Below are 26,600 nucleotides of genomic sequence, written 5' to 3'. Positions count from 1 at the left end.
TAGTTCCAGGGGATCCAACACCCTCACACAGACATACATGTGGGCAAAACACCAATGCACTACAAATAAATAATTTTTAAAAAATCTAAGATGTGGCAGTAGATTTTGCTTCTTGATCCATTAAGGCAGTCTGTCTTTTAATTGAAGAATTGGGCCATTGATAGTTAAAGTTAATATTTAAAGTCAGTGCTGACTGTAGTCATTGTGTTGTTAATTTTGGTGGTATTGTGTTCTCAGCAGTAATTTGTGTTATGTGATTATGGCTTTGCATTTCTTTCTACAGCTCCTATGCTCATTTCTCTCTTCAGCCTGAAATACAGCTTCCTGTATCTTCCTTAAGTTTTGTTTGTTGGATATAACTTTTTTAGGCTGTCTCTCTTTCACTGGGCAAATTAGCTCAGGTTCTTTAGCACTTGGGGTGCATTGTTCCAGGATCTTCTGGCTTTCTAAGTTTCCGTTGAGAAATCATTTGCTATTATGATAGGTTTTCCTTTATTTGTGACTTGCTATTTTTCTCTTGCAACTTTCAATACACTTTCTTTGTCCAGTATACTCAGTGTTTTAACTATCATATGCTATGGATATTTTATTTTTCAGTTTTGTCTATTTGGTGTTCTGTTGAGCTATTTGTAAGGTATGTCTTTCTTTTTATAAGACTTGCCATGGTCATGGTGTGTCTTCATAGCAGTGGAACACTGACCAAGACAGAAGTTGGTACCAGAAAGCATGGTATTGCTATGACAGGCCTGACCGTGCCACCTGCTGGTGAAATGAAGACTGTGGGCTTTGGACTAGAAAAGCAGTTGAATGCTTAAGGTGGGGCGTAAAAGGCCACATGGAAGACAGTGGTGCTAAGAGCAATGTAGATTATGATGGCCCAGCTCAAAAGGTTTCAAAGGAGAAAATATTACAAAGTGTCCTCCTAGAGACCTAGAGATAGTTCTTGTGATAATTTGGCAAAGAATGTGGCCGCTTTCTGCCCTTGTCAAAAAAATCTGCCTGAGGCTAAATTGAGTTTTGGCTTAATGTGGTAGCAGAGGAGATTTCAAGATAACCTAATATTGACTGTTTCGTGTGGTTTATTAGTGTTCATTCTTCTGCAGGTCTATAATGAAAAGGAACAAGATGAGCAAGGAAAACAGAAAGTGACAGTTTAAGAAGAAAAGAAGCACTGGGAAGTATAATAGAGCTAAGTCCTGTGCTCAAGGAGATAAAAAGTTTAAAGAGAAACCTGATCCTAAATGGAATACAAGGAGTGGTAACCTCAGAGCAAGACCCCACCCAGCTAAGCTTCCAGTTTGTAAAAAGGAATTAAAGAAAAGCTTAAGCAGCGAAGGGAATCATCAGAAACAGAAGGCTGTTGCACATGCAATTGAAAGAGGGGCCCATGTTCCAGCCCTGGCAAGAAGCAGAACTTGACAATGTTGGCTTTGCTGTTCCTTTCAGAGACAAGGCTGCACATGTGCAGGATAATTGGCCTACAATTCCCAGAAACAGTAGAGGACTACAAATCCCAATTCAACGAAAGCCATGCATGCGCAGGACATTTTCCCAGATGCACCTGGATCCCCCCCATAAAAACGGGGAACGCCATAACTCGCCTTTTTCCCTTTGGTCTCTTCACCCCTGTCCCTCACCTGTCGTCACCCCCCCATTAAAGTTCACCCACGTGGGACCGCCGTGTGTCTCGTGTTTTCTCTCCAACCCCACAGAAAGAACAACAGTTGGTGTCGTCTGCTCGGGGACCTTTCCTCCCGGTCACCTGAGGCCGCGGCTCAGGTTTTTGGTGCCTCCCGGGACAAGGTCAGGACCGAGGACCAGCGACCGCCCCCACATGTTAAACGCAGCCATCTGCAACCAACAGCAGCTAATTCGTGAGTTCACCTGGGTTGGCTTACCATCCCCTCTCACCCAGAGATCATCCGGTGGAGCTCCTGGCTTTCTTTGGCGTGTCCTGGGTGGAGCTCCTGGCTTTCTTTGGCGTGTCCTGGGTACGGATGCTGACTCCTCCCCCCTCCCCCCCAGCCTTCCACCCTCGGCTAGACCTGTTTTTTATCCGTGCCTGGAAGCTCGGAGCTTCCAGTTCTCTCTTTCTGATCTTTTTCTGTCCTCTTTACGTATGGGCTCATTACGGTATGAGCACCTCGGCTGCAACGGGCGGCCTTCAGGCCTAACTGTTCCCTCTTGCCCAGGACCCCGCTTCCCGTTGGAGGCTAGGATCGGTTCAGTAAGGTCTTTTAACACTGCCCTCTGGTCACTCGGACGCCTGTGACTAGAGCTGCCAACGTTCGTGGCACCTCCCGGTGCCTTCTGTGGATATTTCCACAGTTCTAGCCATGGGTGCTAAGCCTTCAAAGACAATTCCCCCGTCCTCTCCCCTAGGACGGCTATTGGAGACACTACAACCTCACGCCCTGATTCCTTCTGTTAAGTTATCTACACTCATCCGTCTTTGCTCTAAGACGTGGCCAAGATACAGTTTACACGGAAACTTTAAATGGCCTCCTCATGGCTCCTTTGACCCCGATATTTTACGGGAGCTAGCTAACTTCTGCCATCGGTCTGCTAAATGGAAAGAAATGATGTACATTATGGCGTTTTTTTACACGGCCATTAAAACTGACCCCTCTGCTGCTTCTCACTGTTCACCTGCACATATGTTCTTATCAATGCCGTCCCTCCAGGAACCCTCTGCTCCTGCCATGGACCCCGCGGAAGAACCTCCACCCCCTTGGCCTTGAGGGGCCACCCCTCTCGCTCTGCCCAGTTGAGTGACAGCCCACCCATTCCTCTTTCCTCCAAGGTTTCTTCTAGGCACAGAAAGGACTCACCTACATCTCCCCATAACGCCTCTAAACATTCCACTTCTAGGTCTCCGGGAGTCCCACGTAAATATTCTTCCAGGTCACCTAACCGTTCTCCTTCTAGGTCCCCAAGAAAGTCCCATTCCAGATCTGCAAGGGCCTCGCCTAGGCCCTCCGACAGAGTCCTACGTAAATATTCTTCTAGGTCACCTAACCATTCTCCTTCTAGGTCCCCAAGAAACTCCCGTTCCAGATCTACAAGGGCCTCGCCTAGCCCCTCCGACTCAGCTTCACCCCATTTTTCCCCCGCAGCAGGTCACGCAGGTAGCTGGAAGCTTCCCCCTGCCACAGGTCACACAGGCAGCTGGAAGCTTCCTTGGACTCTTCTCCATCTTCTTCCCGCCCTACTCTGCCCCCTCGATCTTCCAAAGCCCCTCTGGACTCCCGCTGTCACTAATCACCATTCCCCCTTTGTTATTCACTTAAAACACCCACACCTGAGGATATCGGGTTCCTAAAAGCTACCATGGCCTCCTGTCAGATCTGCCAAAAGATAATGGCCCAGAGTTTACTTCCCAGATTTCTCAAAATCTGTCTAGGGCACTTGGAATCCCCTGGAATTTTCACATACCGTACCATCCTCAGTCTTCAGGTAAGGTAGAACGGACTAACCGCTCTTTAAAGGAAGCCCTCGTTAAAATGTCACAGGAACTCCACCTCGACTGGGTAAGACTTCTGCCTCTGGCTCTTCTCAGGCTTCAGGCTCTCCCAAAGGGCCCCCTTTTCATTTCACCCTTCAAACTCATGTATGGGCAGCCGGTTTTAACCCCCGGCCTCTCATCGGGAACCTCTCCCATTCCTGATCACCTGCTCACTCCCCTCCTTTCCCACTTACGCTCACTACTGTGGGACTTCACGGATCACTCACTGCCTCAACCATGTGCTACCACATGTCCACCGCCGGTTAAAATAGGGGATAAGGTATTACTCTCACCTCCAGGCCAGCTCCCTTCACCTCTTTCCCCTAAATGGCAGGGTCCCCTCAGAGTAATCCTTCTAACTCCCACAGCTGCCAAGCTTGAAGGGATTCCTCACTGGATTCACCTGTCACATCTTAAACCATTCATCTCCACAGCTCAAGATAATCCTTCATACATGGTAACTCAGACAGGACCTTGTTCTCTTAAGTTCCAAAGGATACCAGGTTCAGCCCCCTCTACTCCAGTCTAAGGAAAACAGTGGTCCCATCCTTCACTTAATCCTCCTGTGTTAACACACCCTCCCTTCTTTAAATTCCTAAATAACCATCCAGCTGTCATTACAGAAATCATCATCAAACATGGAGTCAAAGGCTCAGGTGGTAAGCAGATTCTTAACAAAGTTCCTTGACATAACAGGACTGTCACTGACTGCAGCAGTGACCCCTAAAATGTTAAGGAATATACGGTTAAAATCTATTTCTTTTAAGACATTTTCTTTAAGCTCCAAGAAGCCAGCCCAACCCACCTGAACGAAGTAGACACAAACGGATCATTAACGGAATAAGTACCATCCAATTAATGGAATAAGTACCATTTAATTTTTTTTACCATTCTTAACCCCAGACCTCCTACGGCCCCCCACCCCAAATCTCCCCTTTAATTTCCCAAACCCCTTCTCCACTTTAATTTTTTCTCTACTAATGCGACTTTTGTTTTCCAGCATCTTAACAATGATCCAGCTACTCAAGAGCCAGACAGACGCGATTTCTTCAATCAGCCACCTCAAAACACCAGCGGACAGGACATAATCAACAAAACATCATCAGAACAATCGGACACTCTCCGGATCCCTCGACGCCCAAAGCCAGCAGGAAGCAGTCATGAGAGACCGAGCTATGCCCCCATTCCCTACCTGTTAAGACCCCTCCCAATTTTTTTAAATAAAACCAAAAGGGCGAAATGCTGTTCCTTTCAGAGACAAGGCTGCACATGCACAGGATCATTGGCCTACAATTCCCAGAAGCAGTAGAGGACTACAAATCCCAATTCAATGAGAGCCACGCATGCGCAGGACATTTTCCCAGATGCACCTGGATCCCCCCATAAAAACGGGGAATGCCATAACTCGCCCTTTTCCCTTTGGTCTCTTCACCCCTGTCCCTCACCTGTCATCATCCCCCCCCATTAAAATTCACCCACATGGGACCGATGTGTGTCTCGTGATTTCTCTCTAACCCTGCAGAAAGAACAACAGGCTTTAAAGTCAAGGATAGAAGAAAGAGGTTATGGAATTTCCCTCTGCAACTAAAGAAGGCCACTGAGGTCAGGTATATGTCAGGGGTGTCCCTGCATGGAGTCTCAGAGAGGCCTTTGCATATGAAGCTGTGAAGATGGAGCCTGGATTGCGTTGGAGACCCCCAAGATGTTGGAGATGCCAGAGCCGTGGGATACCTGACAAGGAGAGCTGCAGACTGGGTGTGGAAGCAGCCCTAGAGAGAGAAGTGTGCTGCAGTTAACAGACATGAAAGGAGTTGGAGATCAAAGAGTGCTTTGACATCAGACATGAAGATGCAGAGTTTGAAGTTTGCCCAGATGGTTTTCTGTCTTTTCTGGTTCAGTATTTCCTCACTATGCTCCTTTCCCTCCATTTTTTAATAGTAATCTATATGCTGTACCATTGTATGTTGTAAGTATGTGACCTGCTTTTTGATTTTGATTTTACTGGGGGATTACAGTTAAGAGACTGCCTTGAGTCTCAGAAGAGATTTTGAACTTTGGACTTTTAAACAGTGTTGAGACTGTGATATGATGGAGGAAGGTCATTGGCTAATAAAGGAACTGCCTTGGCCCATTTTATTGGTTAGAAGATAGGTGGGAGGAGTAAACAGAACAGAACGCTGGGAGGAAGAGGAAGTGAGCTCAGACTCCACAGCTCTCCTCTCGGGAGCAGACGCCTGAGAAAGATGCCATGCTCCGCTCTCCCGGGCAGAAGCACGCCATGAAGCAAGCCGCCAGGTTAGACATGCTGAACCTTTCCCAGTAAGACCGGTGCTCATCGATTATTAGAGATGGGTTGATCGGGATAACAGAATTAGCCAGTAAGGGCTAGAGCTAAAGGACCAAGCAGTGTTTAAATGAATACAGTTTGTGTGTTGTTATTTTGGGGCATAAGCTAGCCGTGCAGGCGGCCGGGGTGCCAGGGACACAGCCCCGCCGCTCTTATTACTACAGTGATAGACTATGGGGACATTTGAAGTTGAACTAAATGCATTTTGTATTATAATATAGCCATAAACTTATGGGACCAGAAAGAGGAATGTGGTGGTTTGAATAAGAATGGCCCCATAGCCTTATAAACTTCAATGCTTAGTCATCAGAGACTGGCACTATATGAAAGGGTTAGGAGGTGGGGCCTTGTTGGAGGAAGTGTGTAATGGGGGGGGTGGGGGGCTTTGAGTTTCCAAAAGCCTAAGCCTGGATGGACCAGTAACTCTGTCTTCCTGCTGTCTTCAGGTCCAGAACTCTCAGCTGCCTTATATGCCTGTGTGCTGCCAAGTTCCCCACCATGAGGATAATGGACTAAACCTCTGAAACTGTAAGCCAGCTTCTTCTTTTGTGAGTTACCATTGTCATGATGTCTCTTCACAGCAATGGAACATTGAATAACAACATTGCTGTTGTTGGATTTTTCCTTTAATTAGTAAGAAGTATTCCTCCTCATACCTGCTGATTGGTTTTGGTTTAAAGTCTATTTTTTCCTAAATATTAGAAGAACTACACTTGTTTATTATTAGTTCCATTTAATTTGAATACCATTTTCATCCATTTATCCTAAGGTAGTGTTTATTGTTGTTAATGAGATGCATTTCTTCGACTATTAAAAAAGATGAATCCTGTTTTCTAATCCATTTGTTAGTCTGTGACTCTTTATTGTGGAGTTAAGACCACTAATATTAAGAGTTATTATTAAACAATGTGTATTCTTGTCATTTTCTTGCTTTGTGGAGTTTCATTTGACCTCTTTTGATTCAGTTTTCTGAAACTGTTTGTTTCTTCCTTGTGCCTTCTTGGGCATATGAAACCTCGCCAGACCTGAGGATTCCCTTCATCATCTTCTATGGAGCTAACTTAATGATCATAAATTCCTTTATCTGTTTTTAGGATAGAAAGTTTTACTTTCTTCTTTGGTTACAGTTGAGTTTTCCCAAATATAGTATTATGGGCTGATGCCTGTGGTCTTTACCAATATGTGTAACAATGGTCTAATCCCTTCTGGATTTCCCGGCCTACATTGAAAAATCAGTTCTTATTATGACAGGCCTGCATTTGTATGTGAATCTCTTCCATCTTTTAATATCCTTTGTTCTGTACACTTAGTGTTTTAACTGCTATATAATGTGAGGAGTTTCTTTTCTGGTGTTCTGAATATGTCTTAGACATTGATAGGCCCCTCTTTTCCTTAGTTTATCTTTTTATGACTTTATTGAAAATATTTCCTGTGCCTTTGACCTGGGTCTCTTCTTCTCCAGATATTAGAATTATTCTTTTTATAGTATTCCAGAATTCCCACATGTTTTGCATTTATTTATTATAGATTTGAAATTTTCTTTGAATTTGACATTTTTCCAATACCTCTACCTTGTCTTTAAGACTCAATATTGTCAGGCCAGAGAGATGGCTCAATGGTTAAGAGCACTGGCTGCTCTTCCAAAAGACCTGGGTTCAATTCCCAGCACCCACATGACAGCTCACAAGTGTCTGTAACTCCAGTTCCAGGGGATCATACACCCTCACAAAGACATGCATGTAGACAAAATACCAACACACTTTAAAAAATAAAAATAAGAAACAATTTTAAAAAGACTCAGTATTGTCTCTTCCACTTGATCCAATCTATTGGTGGGGATTTCTGCTGAATTTATATTTGAATTGCTGAAATTTTCATTTCACATTTTATTTCATTTTAGCTTTTATTTAGAGATTCTCTAATGCTCTATTAAATTTTATTTTCATATCTTGAACTGTTTTAATTATTTTTTTCAATCATGTTTAAGCAGTCTTCTGAAATTTATTCATATCCTTTTTGAGTTCCTCTAATTATGATTATTACTGCTATTTTGAAATCATTGTATGTCATTCAAGTCATGATTGTGGGGGAACATTAATGTTGGAGTGCTAATTTTTTATTGATTTTTATTGAAATCTACATTTTTCTGTGTACCCCTCCCTGACTCTCCCCACCCTCCTCCAACCCTCCCCCAAGGTCCCCATGCTCCCAATTTACTCAGGATATCTTGTCTTTTTCTACTTTCTACTTCCCATGTAGATTAGATCTATATATGTCTCTCTTAGGGTCCTCATTGTTGTCTAAGTTCTCTGGGATTGTGGTTTGTAGGCTTGTTTTCTTTATGTTTAAAAACCACCTATGAGTGAGGACATGTGGTAAGTGTCTTTCTGGGTCAGGGTTACCTCACTCAAATTTTCTAGCTCCATCCATTTTCCTGCAAAATTCAAGCTGTCATTAGTTTTTTCTGCTGTGTAGTACTCCATTGTGTAAATGTACCACATTTTCCTTATCCATTCTTCGGTCAAGGGGCATTTAAGTTTTTTTCCAGGTTCTGGTTATGACAAACAAAGCTGCTATGAACATAGTTGAGCACATGTCCTTGTGGCACAATTGAGCATCCTTTGGATATATACCCAAAAGTGGTATTACTGGGTCTTGAGGAAGGTTGTTTCCTAATTTTCTGAGAAATCACCATACTGATATCCAAAGGGGCTGTACCATTTTGCACTCCCATCAGCAATGCAGAAATGTTCCCTGTTCCCCAAAACCTTTCCAGCATAAGTTGTCATCAGTGTTTTTGATCTTGGCCATTCTTATAGGTGTAAGATGGAATCTCAGAGCTGTTTTGATTTGCATTTCTCTAATTGCTAAGGATGTTGAACATTTCCTTAAGTGTCTTTCAGCCATTTTAGATTCCACTGTTGAGAGTTCTCTATTCACGTCTGTACTCCATTTTTTATTAGATTATTTGTTCTTTTAATGACCTTTGCAGCTCTTAATATTCTTTCTTTACTCTGTATGTTTCGTGTTTTGATTATTATGTGGTGAGAGACTTTTTTTGGATCTAGTCTATTTGGTCTTCTGTAAGCTTCTTGTATCTTCATAGGCATATCTTTCTTTAGGCAGAAAAAGTTTTCTTCTATAATTTTGTTAAATAAATTTTCTGTGCCTTTGAGTTGAACTACTTCTCCTTCTTCTATACCTATTATTCTAAGATTTGGCCTTTTCATGGTGTCCCATATTTCCTGGATATTTTGGGTTAAGCTTTTGTTAGATTAATGTTTTCTTTAACTGATGAGTCTATTTCCTCTATTGTATCTTCAGCGCTTGAGAGTTCCTCTTCCATCCCTTGTATTCTGCTGTTCATGCTTGTGTTTGTGGTTCCTGATCGTTTTCTCATGATTTCTGTTTCTATAATTCCCTCAGCTTGTGTTTTCTTTATTGTCTCTATTTCAGTTTTCAAGTCTTGAATAGTTTCTTTCATATGTTTGGTTTCTTTTTTGTGGTTTTCGTTGAGGGATTTGCTGATGTCTTCCAATTTTTTGTTTGTTTTTTCCACCATTTCTTTGAGGGAATTTCTCATTTCCTCTTTGTTTCAAACATTCTCCTCAAGTTAATTTTTAGGTCATTTTCTTCTGCTTCATCTATATTTGGTTGTTCAGGTATTTCTGTTGTAGGGTATTTAGGTTTTACTGGTGTTGTGTTACTCTTTGTGGTGTTGTGTGTGTTCTTACCTTTTCTACTCATCTTTTCCTCTAATAGTTGTGGTTGTGGCTGTCTGAGATTCTGTTGAATAATCTAGGTGCCAGTGAATCCAAAGCTCAGATGGTTGCTCCTCGTGGTACAACCAGTGTCACAGTTCTGGTTACTCCGTGTTCCTGGAGATAGCTCAGTGCTCCTGTGCTTTGCTCTGCTCCCTTGGAGTTTGCTGTCTCAGGCCTACATTGGCCTAGGTTACTAGCTTTGACCTGTTTCTGTAAAGCCTGGTCTGCATCCCCTCCTGCAGAAGTCCCTGGCTTGGACTTGGTCCTGCAGAGGTTTCTGGCTCTGGTCTACTGCCTTAGAGTTCCCAGGCTCAGGTGCACCCAGAACCACAGAGGACCTGGCTCAGGCTTACTCCCTCAGAGGTCCCAGACTCACGTTCAGACCCACAGAGGTTCCAGGTTCCTGCCTATTCCCTTTGATGTCCCAGACTAATGGACAGACCCAAAGAGGTCCTGGCTCAGGCCTACTCCCTCTGAGGTCCCAGACTCACACCTGGCCCCACAGAGATCTCTGATTTCTGCTTACTCCCTCAGAGGTCCCAGAATCATGCCCAGACCGGTAGAGGTTCTGGCTCAGGCCTAGTTCCTGGGAGGTCCTAGACTTATGCCCAGACCCACAGGGGTCCTGGCTTAGGTCTACTCCCTTAAAGGTCCCAGATTCACGTCCAGACCCTCAGAGGTCTCTGGCTCTGGCTCACTCGCTCAGTGGTTACTCCCCAGCCTGGAGTACTAATTTTTGTCAGAGACTGTTTTGCCTGTTCCTGTTGTGTATTTATGATCAGACTTAAGTATCTGGAGTTAGGTCATTGGTATTGTTTCTTGGTGTAGGCGACATAATGACCAGGCTAGCTTAATATGAAACAGCAAATTTTAATGAAGGAATAGCTTACAACACCAGGGATCCAGCGATGAGCAGAAGATACAAAAAAGAGACCGGCGGGGCTCACACCACCAGATTTATATGTAAACATTAGCCCGAGGCGAACATGCCCCCCATTGGGCAGAGTTTCCCCTACATCTCCCCTTTTTGTCTAAATAAGACAGAACTAAACCAAATACAACTATATACAATAGTAACATATAATAAATATAACAAACAATATTGAGCAAGAAACATATAACAAAAGTTTTGCTAAACATTCTATCTCAAGGAGTCTAAATAAGGTAGAAAGTAACTACAATTATCTAATCTTCAACTCTGCCAAAGATCTGAGAAGGGAATTAATATTACTTAACAAGCGAGAGATATCCAAAATGTGCAACAAATGACAGAGACAACTGATTACCTGGGCAATCACCCAAAGTCTCGTTTGCAATGTTGAGTCAACCAACTTTGGCTAAGGCCTAACATAACTGACATACCATTATTAAAGGCAAGGCACTTTCTTAGAATTATCCTACCCTGTCTTGGCAAGGTAAGACAATCCTGTTTCATCCACTTATGAATATTCTGTATCTTTGTCAGTAGTTGAGGTATGGACTTTTCTTAACCCAAAGGCCAGTTTTGCCAAGAAGACAAGCTCCCAGTGGAGTGTCTTTGGTGCTCAACGTTCTCTCGGGAGTAGAGTGGTGTCGCCAGGAGTGATTGTGTCTCGTTGGCACAGAATTCTAGGTTAGATTAAAGGCCATTTTCTACAGCTCTTCGAAGAGGCTGAAGATTATACTATCTATACTAAATATAATCTCTATGTATCTAAAAGACCTGATTAATTCTCAATACCTATCTAACTTGAAGACTAAGAGAATAAACAACTGTGCAATATATGAAAACAATGATCTTCAACTGTAAACAATGTCATTACATATCAAATGTAAACAATGTTATTATATAAATAATATCAGAGGTAGAAATGTACACTGCAATATAGTAGATGTATCAATACAATATAGACAAAGTTATAAGCATACTCTTATACAAAAATAGAGGTAGGAACACTCACATTCAATATTCAATATATCAATATACAAGAAACAGTACCAATACAATTTTCTAAAAACAGTAAATCACAAATACCAATCATCCCATCAAACCAGTTAATCCTCACCTTTTTTTAAAAAATACCCCTAATTCCATAAAATATCTCCCCATCCCCTCAACCCTAAACCAACCATTAAATGATGTCCCTAACCCTGAGGGCAAACTCTGTTGGGAGAGGGAACGTCATCCTCTAAGATTGCTTCTAGCTGACATAGGGGCGACGTTCTTCTTAGGGGGTCCTGTGAAAGCAAATGATGGTAAAACTCCCAAATTAACCTTTGACCTAAGAAAATTGTAACTAGCCTCTGAGTATTTTGAGAAGGTCCGGCCAGAGTGTTGTCAAAAATGTGCACCATTCGAAATTGTCTCGTGCAGTTGGTACCAAAAAACAGGTCTAATATTAGCGCTTTAAAAAAATTTCATGACATTATAAAAACCAGATTGAGTTGATGTCGTGGGGCCCCATCTTCATCCTGGAAATTTCAAAGATTACTGTAGGAAAGTTTGTTGCTTGTTATGGGAAATTTAAACATTAACAACAAGGACATATAATGACATGTAAAGAAAGACACAGATATGAGGAAAGGCAAAGAAAGTTTATCAAGTACATAATTATTCTTATTCTGTCCCATTTCATGGCTCCTAACCTAAGACAGAAACTCTGAGATATCTCTTATCAACAGGCTTGGAATTGAAGAGGGACTGAGCCATAGTCCAACTCCAAAACCAGCTCTACATATTAATAAAGAAATGTTTGATAAGACATATATATATATATAATCAACACTTACATTACATATATGGTTTTATTGCTGATCCTTAGTGGGTCATAACTAGTTTCCATCCATCAGTAATTAAATATTCAGGGTCCCTTAAATTCTTTTAAGATGAGTATTTTCCTGTGGAGATAAAAAAGAACCCTGTCCCCAACCTATCTGTATTTCTTACCATCAGTATGATCGCCATCCTTGTGAATGAATTGTTATTTATCTTTTCCAAGTGGCTTCTCTTCTTCAAACCAAACCTTTATTAATTTTGATGGTATCCACAATTTTTCCTTACCTGTGGAGACAAGAGCAAAACCCCTTCCCCAACGCAGCACATCTCCTGGCTTCCATTGTTAGGTCAGCACATCCTTGAAATAAACTGGTTGATTTAGTTCAGTAGACTTTTCCATTATCCAATGTCTTTCTACAGCCGTTGTTCCCGTCTCATTAGCGTTGAGAAAATTCAAGGTTAACAAAGCATTATGTAACCTATTTCTGGGGGTGTTTTCCACCCCTTTCTGTTTGTTCAACATATCCTTTATAGTTCAATTTGATCTTTCTATGATTGCTTGACCTGTAGGATTGTATGGTTTACCTGTAACATGCTTGATATTGTAATAATCAAAAAACCGTTTCATTTTCCTAGAGACATAAGCAGGACCATTATCTGTCTTTATTTGTGTAGGTATACCCATGAAAGCCATGACTTCTAATAAATGAGTGATTACTGAATCAGCTTTTTCTGAACTTAAAGCGGTTGCCCATTGAAAGCCTGAATAAGTGTCAATGGTGTGATGTACATATTTTAATTTGCCTAATTCTGCAAAGTGGAACACATCCATCTGCCAGATTTCATTCCTTTGGGTGCCCTTTGGATTAGCCCCTGCAGGCAGTGGTGTTTGGTTATAGAAAGAGCAAGTAGGGCATTTCTTTACAATCTCTTTAGCTTATTGCCATGTAATAGAAAACTCTTTCTTCAAACCTTTGCTATTAACATGATGTTTTTTATAAAATTCAGAGGCTTGTAGCACACTACCAATCAATAATTGATCAATTTCTGCATTACCTTGTGCTAGAGGACCTGGCAGACCCGTATGGGATCGGATGTGTGTTATATACATAGGGCAAAGCCTGTTCCTGATCAAATCTTGAACCTGGAGAAACAATGAGGTTAGTTCTGTATCATCGGGTATAAATTCAGCAGTTTCAATATATAAAATAACTCTTTCTGCGTATTGTGAATCAGTAACTACATTAATAGGTTCTTTTTTTATTTTTTTTCCATTTTTTTATTGAGAAAAGGAGAAAAAAAAACAAGTTTCCACCTCCTCCCAGCCTCCCATTTCCCTCCCCCTCCTCCCAATCTTCTCCCCCTCCTCCCACCCTTCTCCCCCTCTGCCCACTCCTCTCCCCCTCCCTCTCCAGTCCAAAGAGCAGTCAGGGTTCCCTGCCCTGTGGTAAGTCCTAGGTCCTCCCCTCTCCGTCCATTCCTAGGAAGGTGAACATCCAAACTGGCTAGGCTCCCGCAAAGCCAGCACATTACGTAGGTTCAAAACCCCGTGCCATTGTCCTTGGCTTCTCATCAGCCCTCATTGTTCGCCATGCTCAGAGAGTCCAGTTTTATCCCATGCTTTTTCAGTCACAGTCCAGCTGGCCTTGGTGAGCTCCCAGTAGATCAGCTCCACTTTCTCAGTGGGTGGGTGCACCCCTCGTGGTCCCGACTTCTTTGCTCATGTTCTCCCTCCTTCTGCTCCTCATTGGGACCTTGGGAGCTCAGTCCAGTGCTCCAGTGTGGGTCTCTGTCTTTATCTCCATCCATCACCAGATGAAGGTTCTATGGTGATATGCAATATACTCGTCAGTATTGCTCTAGGATAGGGTCATTTCAGGTTCCCTATCCTCAGCTGCCCAAGGAACTAACTGGGGACATTGGCTTGGGCATCTGGGAGCCACTCTAGGTTCAAGTCTCTTGCCAACTCTAAGGTGGCTCCCTTAACTAAGAATTGTGCTTCCGTGCTCCCCTATCCAACCTTCCTTTATCCCAATCCTGCTTTTTCCCTAAATTCCCCCCATTCTCCCCTTCTCCCTTTTCTCTGCCCATCTCCCTTTACCCCCAACCCACCCCACCCCCAAGATCTCAAATTTCTCCCCAGCAATTTTGTCTACTTCCCATAGCCAAGAGGACAACTATATGTTTTTCCTTTGGTTCACCTTCTTACTTAGCTTCTTTGGGATCACCAATTGTAGACTCCGTGACCCTTGTTTATGGCTAGAAACCAATTATGAGTGAGTACATCCCATGTTCATCTTTTTGGGACTGGGTTACCTCACTCAGGATAGTGTTTTCTATTTCCATCCATTTGCATGCAAAATTTGAGAAGTCATTGTTTTTTACCGCAGCGTAGTACTCTACTGTGTATATATTCCACACTTTCTTCATCCATTCTTCCATTGAAGGGCATCTAGGTTGTTTCCAGGTTCTGGCTATTACAAATAATACTGCTATGAACATAGTTGAACAAATGCTCTTGTCATATGATAGGGCATCTCTTGGGTATATTCCCAGGAGTGGTATTGCTGGGTCCAGGGGTAGGTTGATCCCGAATTTCCTGAGAAACCGAAACACCGATTTCCAAAGTGGTTGCACAAGATTGCATTCCCACCAGCAATGGATAAGGGTACCCCTTCCTCCACAGCCTCTCCAGCAAAGGCTATCATTGGAGTTTTTTTATTTTAGCCATTCTGACAGGTGTAAGATGATATCTCAAAGTTGTTTTGATTTGCATTTCCCTGATCGCTAAGGAGGTTGAGCATGACTTTAAGTGTCTTTTGGCCATTTGAACTTCCTCTGCTGAGAATTCTCTGTTCAGTTCAGTGCCCCATTTTTTAATTGGGTTAATTAGCATTTTAAAGTCTAGTTTCCTGAGTTCTCTATATATTTTGGAGATCAGACCTTTGTCTGTTGCGGGGTTGGTGAAGATCTTCTCCCAGTCAGTAGGTTGCCTTTTTGTCTTGGTGACAGTGTCCTTTGCTTTACAGAAGCTTCTCAGTTTTAGTAGGTCCCATTTATTCAATGTTGCCCTTAATGTCTGTGCTGTTGGGGTTACACATAGGAAGCGATCTCCTGTGCCCATCTCCTGTAGGGTACTTCCCACTTTCTCTTCTATTAGGTTCAATGTGTTCTGACTGATAGTGAGGTCTTTAATCCATTTGGACTTGAGTTTTGTGCATGGTGATAGATATGGGTCTATTTTCATTCTTCTACAGGTTGACATCCAGTTATGCCAGCACCATTTGTTGAAGATGCTTTCTTTCTTCCATTGTATACTTTTGACTCCTTTATCAAAAATGAGGTGTTCATAGGTTTGTGGGTTAAAATTCGGGTCTTCTATACGGTTCCATTGGTCAACTTCTCTGTTTTTATGCCAGTACCACACTGTTTTCATCACTGTAGCTCTGTAATAGAGTTTGAAGTCAGGGATGGTAATGCCTCCAGACAATCCTTTATTGTATAGGATTGTTTTAGCTATCCTGGGTTTTTTGTTTTTCCATATAAAGTTGATTATTGTCCTCTCAAGATCTGTGAAGAATTTTGATGGGACCTTGATGGGGATTGCATTGAATCTACAAATTGCCTTTGGTAGAATTGCCATTTTAATAGGTTCTTTAAAATCCCTTAGCACCATAAGAATGGCATATAATTCTGCCTTCTGAACAGAATCATAAGGACTTTGTTCCACCTTACCCAAGTCTTCTGATTTATAACCTGCCTTCCCTGATTTATTGGCATCAGTATAAAATGTATGGGCTTCAGTTATTGGAGCATCACAGACAATTCGAGGAAGGATCCAAGAAGTTCTCTTTATGAAGTTAAGCCTCTTGCTTTTTGGATAGTTGTTATTAATGTCTCCCAAAAAAATTAGCACAAGCTCTTTGCCATGGTTCATTATCTTCCCATAATTTCTTTAGTTCATCAGCAGTGAAAGGCACTATAATTTCTGCTGGGTCTATGCCTGCTAGTTGACGAAGTCTCAACTTGCCTTTTATAATTAACTCAGAGACTTTTTCCACATAAGTTTTCAGTCTCTTACTTGGTTTATGTGGTAAAAAGATCCATTCCAAGATAATATCATCTCTCCGCATTAAAATTCCTGTAGGAGAAATTTTTGATGGTAGTATGATGAGAATACAATTGAGCTCTGAATTCACACTGTCCACATGTGCCTGTTGTAATTTTTCCTCAATCATTGTCAGTTCCTTTTCTGCTTCAGCTGTTAATTCTCTGGGACTATTCAAATATTTATCACCATCCAAGGTTTTGTTCAAATGAATTATTAGATCAGGTGTTATCCCAATAGCTGGTCGTAGACTGGAAATGTCTCCTAACAGTCTTTGAAAGTCATTAAGAGTCCGTAGGCGATCTCTCCTAATTTGTGCCTTTTGTGTCTTAATTTTTTGCAAACCTATTTTATAACCTAAATAGTTAACAGAATCTCCCCTCTGAATCTTTCAGGAGCAATCTGCAATCCCCATGTAGGTAAAAGTATCTTTATTTCTTCAAACAGTCTGTTCAAGGTATCCATGTTTGAATCAGATAACAAAATGTCGTCCATGTAATGATATATTATCGATTTGGGAAATTTCTTGTGTATTATTTGCAATGGTTGATTCACAAAATATTGGCACAGGAAGGGGCTATTTAACATACCCTGGGGGAGGACGGCCCAGTGGTACCTCCTCGAAGGTTGAGAATTGTTATAAGTAGGCACTGTGAAGGCAAATTTTTCTCTATCTTCTTTTTGTAAAGGTATAGTGAAAAAACAGTCCTTTAAATCAATAACTATGAGAAGTCATCCTTTTGGTAATAAAGAGGGCAAAGGAATTCCAGATTGCAGAGGGCCCATAGGTTGAATAACCTTGTTGATAGCCCTGAGATCTGTCACCATTCTCCATTTACCTGATTTTTTCTTAACCACAAATACAGGAGAATTCCAAGGACTGGTAGATTCTCCTATATGTCTAGCATCTAATTGCTCTTGTACCAGCTGTTCTAAAGCCTGTAACTTTTCCTCAGCTAAAGGCCATTGCTTTGTCCATATTGGTTTCTCAGTCAACCATTTTAGAGGCAAGGCTGTTGGTATCTCTGAAGGGACATCAATTGTTTGTTCTTGTACAGCCCGAATGGCCGGTTTTCTCCGTTTGTAATATCTTTTAATATTATTCTCAGAAATATAAGCTCTAGAAGTAGCAGGAATGTTAATTTGTGTATTCCATTGTTGTAATAGGTCACGACCCCATAAATTCACTGCAATATTGGCTACATATGGCCTTAATTTTCCTATTTGTCCCTCTGGCCCTATGCATTCAACCCATCTCGTGCTCTGCCTTACTCGAGATAGGGTTCCAATTCCCAGGAGCTGAACATTTACATTCTGAAGAGGCCAATACGGATGCCATGATTCTGGGGTAATGATACTTACATCCGCACCTGTGTCCATTTACACACACTCTTAGCTTTGGTCTTTGATCACTTATAGGAGTTTGCCAAAATACACGGAACTCATCCTTCTAATCATTATTGCTTGTAACAATAGGCATGGGGCTTCCTAATTGTCCTGACGAGGCACGTTCTCTGCAGAAACTGGAAATGACTGAACGATGTTTGCCATGGGGGCCTGTGAGGCCCCCCTCTCATGTTTCCAGTCTGTATCAGGTTGCCTTGTCTATCTCTTGTAGACCTGCATTCATTCGTCCAGTGTCTGCCTTTTCCACATTTTCTACATAAACCTGAAGGCTGAGTCCTCCTATTTCTGTTATTTCTAGAAGATGCAGTATTATTATTATTTTTTTTCTGAAAATCCGTTGTCTACAATTCCTTTTCATATGACCCATTTTGCCACAATTAAAACATTTGGTATTCTGGTGTCTCCTTTTACCATTGGAAATTGCTTCTTCTACCCATGCTTCAGTGCCATAGTCAAATGTATCAACATTCAGTGTATGCAAGACCCATTCTTCCAAGGGCGCTGATCTGAGCTTTAAAGGCCCCAAGATCCTTTTGCATTCCACATTTGCATTTTCATAAGCCAAAGATTCAATCATTATACGTCTTGCTTCTGGGTCAGATATCCCTATTTGTACAGCTTTAGTTAGTCTTTGTAAAAAAGTCACTAAAGGGTTCTCTCTGACCCTGTTTAACTCTGACAAATGATTCCATTCTCTGTCCTGAGTCTTGTACCCTGTCCCAAGCCCTTAAGGCTGCTGTAGTACATATAGAGAGTGTGTTTTCGTCAAAATTAGCTTGTTCCTGAGAGTCAGAAAAGAGCCCTTCACCTAGAATTTTATCTAGGGAAATGTCAATTCCCTTCGCTCTTTCCTGCTGTTCTAAGAGTCTAGCCTCTTGCCTGAATAAGCATTTCCAGTTCAATTGCGGTCCACTCTCAAGTACCACAGAGCTCAGCTGGAGCCAGTCCGAGGGGGTTGCTCTGCTTGGCATGGCCCAAGATCTTAGCATCTCTTTAACAAAAGAGGCTTGCATCCCAAAAGTCATGACAGTCTGTTTAATTTCTTTGAGATCATTCATACAGACAGGCTCCCATGTATCTTCCTTGATGACCCTAGGGTTTCTGGAACCAACCACTTTCTCTGTTGTTATTACTGGAAAGGCAGGTAGAGCTGTAGGTAGAGCTTTGTGGGAATTGTCCCGGAGAGATTTACCCACAGGTGGAGTTAAAATTTGCCTTTCTACCCTTTGCTCTTCTTCATCAGAATTTAGAAATTCCTCAATCTTTTCAATTCTATTCACCATTGCCTTCTGCAATGTCTGAATCTCCTGTCCAGAATTATGTTCCAAAGCCTTCATTGAGGATTCTAAAGTATGAAGTTTGTCCATTAGAAATAACATCTCATCTTTGGACATAATTTTTATGGCATGAACCTTTCCTTCTTTTATTGACAATCTTTCTGTCAATCTGTCATAAGCTTTAGACAAAATCCGATTGTCACATTCAGCAGTTTTGATTCTCTCAGTTAATGTTTCAGTTCCTACAGAAAGGGACTGAAGCTTACAATCCAAATCAGCTGTTCCCTCTTCCATAGTAATGAATTTCTTATTAACATCAGCCGTTAATGTTTCAGTTCCTACGGAAAGGGACTGAAGCATACGATCCAAATCAGCTGTTCCTTCTTCCATAGTAATGAATTTCTCCTTAACATCAGCCTGTACCTTTTCTAAATTTTGCTCAGTCGATCGAGTCATGTTAAACAAAGATCTGTTCTCTTCCTGGAGAACTTCAAACTGATTCTTGAGAAGATTGTTGTCATTCTCAATCATTTTTAAGCATTCAACCTCTGCCTTAAGAATCCTGGATTCATCTCGTAAACACTTTATCATATTTCTATTATCAAACCATATAGTACCAAGGAAAACTACGAATCCCAGAAAGATCCATAGATGTGGGGTGACAGACACCTCTTGTAAAATCTCCCACATGGTACAATCAAAAAGGCTGTTAAAGTCTTGAATGGTAACGTTTTCAGACATTTTCAATCAAATCAGTATTTATTTTTATTTATAAAAGAAAATTTTTTACCTGTAATAACCGTTTCCTGCCAGTGGTGGCAAAAGAAATTCACCTGAGTCCACGTGGCCGAAGTCAGAGCCGGTCTGAAACAATAACTCAAAACCGAAAGTTAAAGTAGACTGTGTACTGTGTGAATTAGAGCGGACACCGGGCTGATAAATAGCAGTTGGGGGGAGGGCCAGGAAGCCTGGCAGAGCCAAGGCCGGATTCAGCCTTGAATTAAACATGGATTCTTGCACCTGAGGAGTTAAAGTGGTCGCTGAAACGGTCCCTTTGTATCAGACCAAATCTGCTGCTGTGGCGGCTGTGGTGGCGCAAATGGGGAACCGCCCTGGTGCTGCAAAACCGCAGGCACCTGAGCTTCCGCTAATTCAGGCAGCGGGGTTCCGTTGCAAACTTAGCCAAGGCAGGCAGGGAGGAGTTAATGTGCTCCAGGCGAGTAGATCTGGCGGGCGGGGCGGAATGGGCCCCGCAGGCTATGGCATGCATAGCCGAGTGTATCTCGGACTCGGCACTGGGACCCGAGTCACGAACTAAAAAACTGCTGTGTTTTTAGGACCCAAGCAGAGGGCTACGAGATTGGGGCGTGTAGCTCTCTCAAACTAAAATTCAAGCCTATGTCGGGGCAGGGCAAAAAAGCCCGACATTGGCGCCAAAATGTAGGCGGCATAATAACCAGGCTAGCTTAATATGAAACAGCAAATTTTAATGAAGGAATAGCTTACAACACCAGGGATCCAGCGATGAGCAGGAGATACAATAAAGAGAGACCAGCGGGGCTCACACCGCCAGATTTATATGTAAACATTAGCCTGAGGCGAACATGCCCCCCATTGGGCGGAGTTTACCCTACATCTTGGTATGAAGATCCTGTCTCTCCTCTGTTGAAGCTTTCTTTCCTGGCATCTGTGTGGGATTTAGAATTCAGTCTTTGGGCATCTTAAAGTTGATATTCAAATGGGTATCAGAAGCAATTTTTACTCAGCCCAGACTAAGTAAGGTTGATGACTTTCAAATTGGAATATTCCCTCAGGCAATCTTCAGTAATCTGGGAGAGGTGTTTGGACTTTCCTCCAGTAAAGGGGTCTAACTGAGATGGTGATAGACTAAGATCTCTACATAAAGAAGAGGGGCAGAATGGGGGCTGAAAGGCAAGCATGTGATCCTACAGTAAGTAGAGTCAGTGGAGTTGTAGATATGGGCCTAATGCCCCCCTCTGGAAAGGTTGCAGGGATGAAGGTATTTGGCAGCATGAGTCTAATGTCTCTGCCTAGAGAAGGGACCAAGTGTACTTGGAAGTATGGGTCCAGTGAGTAGGGTAGATGAAGTTGACAACATAATTGTAGGCTTTGACTATATATGGAGAACAAAGGGGCCTAGTGGGGATAATGGCAGGAGTGAAATGGAGTTAACAGCACAAGCTTGAGTTCTGTTATTCAAGGGGAGCAGGTGCACATGCACAGAACACATTTGTTGAGATCTTTAATGAATTGTCACATTGCCTATGCAGATGATCATGTCACTTTTTTTAAATTATTTATTTACTTATATTTTACCTATATGAATGATTTGCCTGCCTGTATGTATATGCACAATGTGTGTGCAGTACCTGTGGAGGCTAGAAGAGGGAATCACAACCCTAGAAATGGAGTTAAATACTGGGTGAGATCCCATGTGGGTTCTGGGAAGCAAATCTGAGTCTTTTGTAAGAGCATGTGTACCCTTAACCACAGAACCACCTCTCCATCCACTGATCAGATCACTTTGGACTTTACTGTTATTCTTTGCAGCTCTACAGATCTGTCCCAGGACCTGGCCCATGCTAAGAAAGTGAGTCACAAACCCACAATTCTCACACACTGCAAAGAGGTAAGTTGCAGTTGTTTTAACCTCTTTTCATTGGGATGTTTTAACACAAGCATATAATGTGTTTTGATCGTGACTATGTCCTATGTCCCATCACCAAGTTGTGTCCTCTTCTCACTCCTCCTGGTCTCAGTATTTTTCTCAACTAGTCTTATTTCTATTTTCATGGGGTTTTTTGTTTGTTTGTTTTTATCAACCTGTAACCTCAATTAAGGTTACCTAGAGAACCATATGTGGAGAGCTTATTTAACAGATCCTCACCCATCCATGTATTTTTTTTATCCCCATCACCTCCAAGTACCTTACTTTTTCTCCCTACCACTACTCCTGATCCCAGTACCCAGGTAGAAATCCTCCAGTCCCCAGGTACTTTCTTTTATATCTTCAGAACTCTTTTGGTCAACACATGTTTTTCATTTGTTTCCTATAATGGCATGTGCTGGGGGTTAGAATCATGGGCACCTTACTAGTGGCTACACCACTGAAGTAAATTTCTCTTACACTCTGAAAGCATTAACTGCCTAGAGATCCATAAGGAGGGGTAAAATTTCCCAAGCCCATCTCCCTAGCAACTGTAACTTCCTACCAATCCTCAGGAATGTGTGAAAGGCTCATGACCTTTCTACTCTCTCCATGACAGAATGATGAGGGCCCAGTCTTCTGCAACTAATAACAGCTACTGAGCTTTCAGGCATGCAAAGGCTATGTCATGTCCTAGAGAACTAAAGTCCACACCACTCCACCCTGTCTTCTACTTCTTGTATTCTTTCTCCACCTTCTTCCATGGAGTCCCCTGACCCATGGAGGGGATGGTATGCATGTCTCATTTAAGACTGTAGATTCAACAGTCACATGTTCTCAACACTTTGGCTACCTAAGAATCTTGGGAGTAGTCAGATGGTGGTGGTGGTGCACACCTTTAATCTCAGCACTCGGGAGGCAGAGGCAGGTGGATCTCAGAGTTTGAGGCCAGCCTGGTCTATAGAGGGAGTTTCAGGACAGCCAGGGCTGAGAAAACTTTCCACAGAGAAACTATGCCTCAAAAAAGTATCTCTGGAGTAACTGCTACCAGCCACTTCTCTGGACAGTTCTGGCAGCAATAACTTATGGGCATAAACATAAATACTTAGAAGGAAATTTGACCTTATACCCAAATTTGGCATTTTAATGTGCTAAATACACAAAAGTAGACACAGAAGCCACCCACAGGAGCCTTTTTTCATTACTTGTTGTCATTGTCAAGCTGGGTCAAATGGGTAACTTGGAACCAGATTCTCCACTCAAGTAGAGTTTCTAGGGGAAAGGGCTGGTCCAGACACACTAAAGATCAGAGTGGAAGTGAAGAATATCTGGGCAGAGCCTCTGAAGGGTAGCCAGATGAGCTGACTGAAGATCCCAGTTTACCAGGATCTACGATGATAACAACACAGCATGCAGTGACTATGCTTTCATTTCCTTGTGCCAACAGTTTCTTCAGTGCATAAAGTCATAAACTATAGATAATGGCTCAGAATCGGAGCCTAAAACTCTGGTAGAACTCATTTGTTAAAGAGGCTGGGTGGATTTAGTCCTTACAAGAGTAGCCCATACCAGCCAACCTAGCAAGCAGAGTACCATTTAAGGCTGGCAGCCACACCCAGATTCAGTGTCCTTTCCAGGTGGATAGATATCTGCTGAGTATCTCCAGGGAACAAAATCCAGATGTAAACCCCGACTGAATTCTGAATACCTTGGATACAGAACTTCCAAATTTCTCCATTGGCACTTGGAGCATTTAAGATGTATTCATTGTGTATTTGGTATTTTCATAAATAGTTACTATTTGGGGGTACCTAATATGCTCAAGGCAAATCATATACATTTTAATCCCTATAGGTACATATAAAGAATACTTAAATATCCATAAATCAGTTGAGCCATGGATATTTTTCTTCCATTACACATGAATTCAGTACAAAATGTTTAGGCCATTTTTTCAGAAACCTAGAACACAAAGTCCATTGCCCAGACCTCTGAGCATGATACTGCAGCTGGAAGGCATCAGTCTGTCACTATTAACATTTACCTTGGGAGTAGTCTTCAGTTTCTACTTCACATGTGTTACAGTGAGTGTTAGTGAGACAGATAACTGGGTAAGAGCATTTCTAGAGAGTGACAAGAATGGCCAGTTTTCATCTTTCATTTTCGTGGATCCCAGTTTCCCCCAAATATAAGATTTTTTCCACCAGAAGATCACTAACTCTGCTTCAGAAGTAGACTCTTTTCTCTTTGCATTTCATTCTCAGGACTCTGTTTACTTAATGTTTTAAGGTAGCATACAAAGTAATGGTTTTCAGAATGACATATCCCCATGTTAGTGGTTTTTAACCAACAATCACCTTGTCCCCCTGTCTATCCCCTTTGCTAGCCCTCTTCTTCCTCCCCAATTGTCCCTGTTACTTCCATGCCCCTGTATACACACTTTTTCCCTCTTTAAGGACTCAGCCTCCCATCTTATGGTACCCTTTCTAGTTTCATGTCCTACACACAAAGTTACACAAGATTTCAGATTTAAATGTGGTTACTCATTAAAATTAAACTTGAACCATCTGCCTTTCTGCACTTACTTGTTTTGTTGAACATGATCATTTATCAGCACCTCTGCATCCTCACATGATGCTGAGGCAGAGATCTCTTGTCTCCTCCCTTTCCACAAGGCCAACATGCCAGTTCATGAGAGCCATAGCTGTAGGAACCTGCATTACCTCTATCACCCCTAGGAGAGCTACACTGGGCATTATAGCTCCTACATATGAATGGCGTGTGAGATGGGTGTATGACACAGCTCACCTCATAGCATCTGCCAAGTAATATTAATGAAGTCTAGACCTGACTGTGGCACACACAGATTATGTGTCCCTTGTCTACATTGGTCCAGAGCCCTAGGTCTCATTTGTACCATCTGTGTTCTTCAGATATGAGCCTTAAATCCATTATTCTCTGAACTCTTCTAACTTTGGTGCCATTCAGGTCTGACCTTGTACTTGGCATCTGTTAATCTTTTTTTATTTTTTATTTTTTAATTTATTTATTTATTAAGGATTTCTGCCTCCTCCCCGCAACCACTTCCCATTTCCCTCCCCCTCCCCCGATCAAGTCCCCCTCCCTCATCTGCTCGAAGAGCACCCACACACTGAGACAATGGGGATGTTCTATTAGGAACTCACCAAGGCCAGCTGGCCTAGGTCTGAAAAAGCATGGGATAAATCCGGGCATCTGTTAATCTTTCTGCCTCTAGTCACACACTTGTTGGGCCACCTTTCTTAGATTTCTGTTAAGTTACTACTTCACTATCTATTCATGTTCATACAAAATCCTAAATGTCAGTGTGTCTTTTTTTTTTCTAGAGTGCCATCTTGACTCCTGGTCCTGTTGGGTATGTTAGTCAGTCAGAAGGGAGGAACATCCTCTCCTACATGTTGTATGGATGGGAAAAGCATCCATCAACGGAACCCACTGAAACTAGAAGCCAAAAGAACATTTCTTCCTTTATTTTTATCAGGCATTTAGTCAGCAATAAAGCAGTAACTACTCATCCAGTATAGTCGAGAGGTAGAGCATTATCCTTGCATGCATGAGGACCTGAGTTCGATCCCTAGAATCAGGTGTTACAACTTTCTTCCAAAAAAGTAAGATTAGAGGGTAAAAGAATAAGTTTTAGGGGCTGGAGAGATGGCTCAGTGGTTAAGAGCACTGCCTGCTCTTCCAAAGGTCCTGAGTTCAATTCCTGGCAACCACATGGTGGCTCACAACCATCTGTAATGAGGTCTGGTGCCCTCTTCCGGCCTGTAGACATACACACAGACTGAATATTGTATACATAATAAATAAATAATTTTAAAAAAGAATAAGTTTTAATCTTCATAGAAGCAAATATTGGTCTACACTGAGCCTTAGGCTCTTGGGTAAATGAGGGTTACCTATGTTGTCAGGCAAATCCAGATTCTCCTACATCACAGAATTTGGATTTGTCACCTGTGTGCAACCAGGGGTGAAAGTACATACTGACCAGAAAATGGAATAAGGTGGTTGTGACTAGACACAGTGCTAGTGGAGCATGGCAGGTGACAGCTGACCATAGTGATGACATGTACATGTGCGTTCACATACAGAGAAATGTGCTAAAGTAAACAATACAACTCTGCTCAGTAGTCCTGGGCAAAGGAAAGGGCAGTATGCTTCAGTGCAAAGGATGATTGATAGCTCATGGTCCCTAAGACAGGTACAGGACAGACAAGCAGCTGTTTGCACTAGGAATATGTCTCACTGAGTAGAATATTGATAGACTTATTTTATCTTCATATATATATGAATATATATGTTGTGTATGTACAGTCGTGAACATCAAAAGACATTATCAGGAATCAGTTCTCTCTGCCACCATGTGGGTCTTTAGGATTAAACTCAGGTCATCAGGCTTGGCAGCAGGATCCTTTACCACTGAGCCATCTTGTCTGCTTGAAACATTGATATTCTACCAGAGTGCTTTTTACACAGTAAGAATATTAACAGAATGCTTAGCATGTAGTATGTAGTCTCCCCAGTGTGACCAGATGCCATGTAGCAAGATTTATGCTTAAAGATGGCCTGGCAAAAGGAAGAACATTCTAATGGGACTTATCACAGTGTCAATAGGGAGCAAAGTCCTGACAGAGTGCTTGACACATCCTACAAAATTGCTAAGAGATCACTTGACAAATAATATGAAAACCGATACTTCGAATTTTAGTGACTCTTTATAAATAAATATA

At 42.0% G+C, this 26,600-nt stretch overlaps 1 long non-coding RNA gene across 1 annotated transcript; it reads left to right on the top strand.

Annotated features, from left to right (window-relative positions):
• The first annotated feature begins 5,776 nt into the window (after positions 1-5,776).
• On the top strand, positions 5,777-21,785 carry LOC121442544. Its single transcript, XR_005973572.1, has 3 exons — positions 5,777-5,800; positions 6,299-6,380; positions 21,735-21,785. It is a non-coding gene; the product is annotated as an uncharacterized LOC121442544 (long non-coding RNA).
• The last annotated feature ends 4,815 nt before the right edge of the window (positions 21,786-26,600 follow it).

This window comes from Microtus oregoni, unplaced genomic scaffold, assembly GCF_018167655.1.
Source record: "Microtus oregoni isolate MIOR12 unplaced genomic scaffold, Mior012 000092F_000, whole genome shotgun sequence".
NCBI lineage: Eukaryota > Metazoa > Chordata > Mammalia > Rodentia > Cricetidae > Microtus > Microtus oregoni.
The sequence above is the reverse complement of the archived record's forward strand: the minus strand, read 5'-3'. Positions and strand labels throughout refer to the sequence as shown.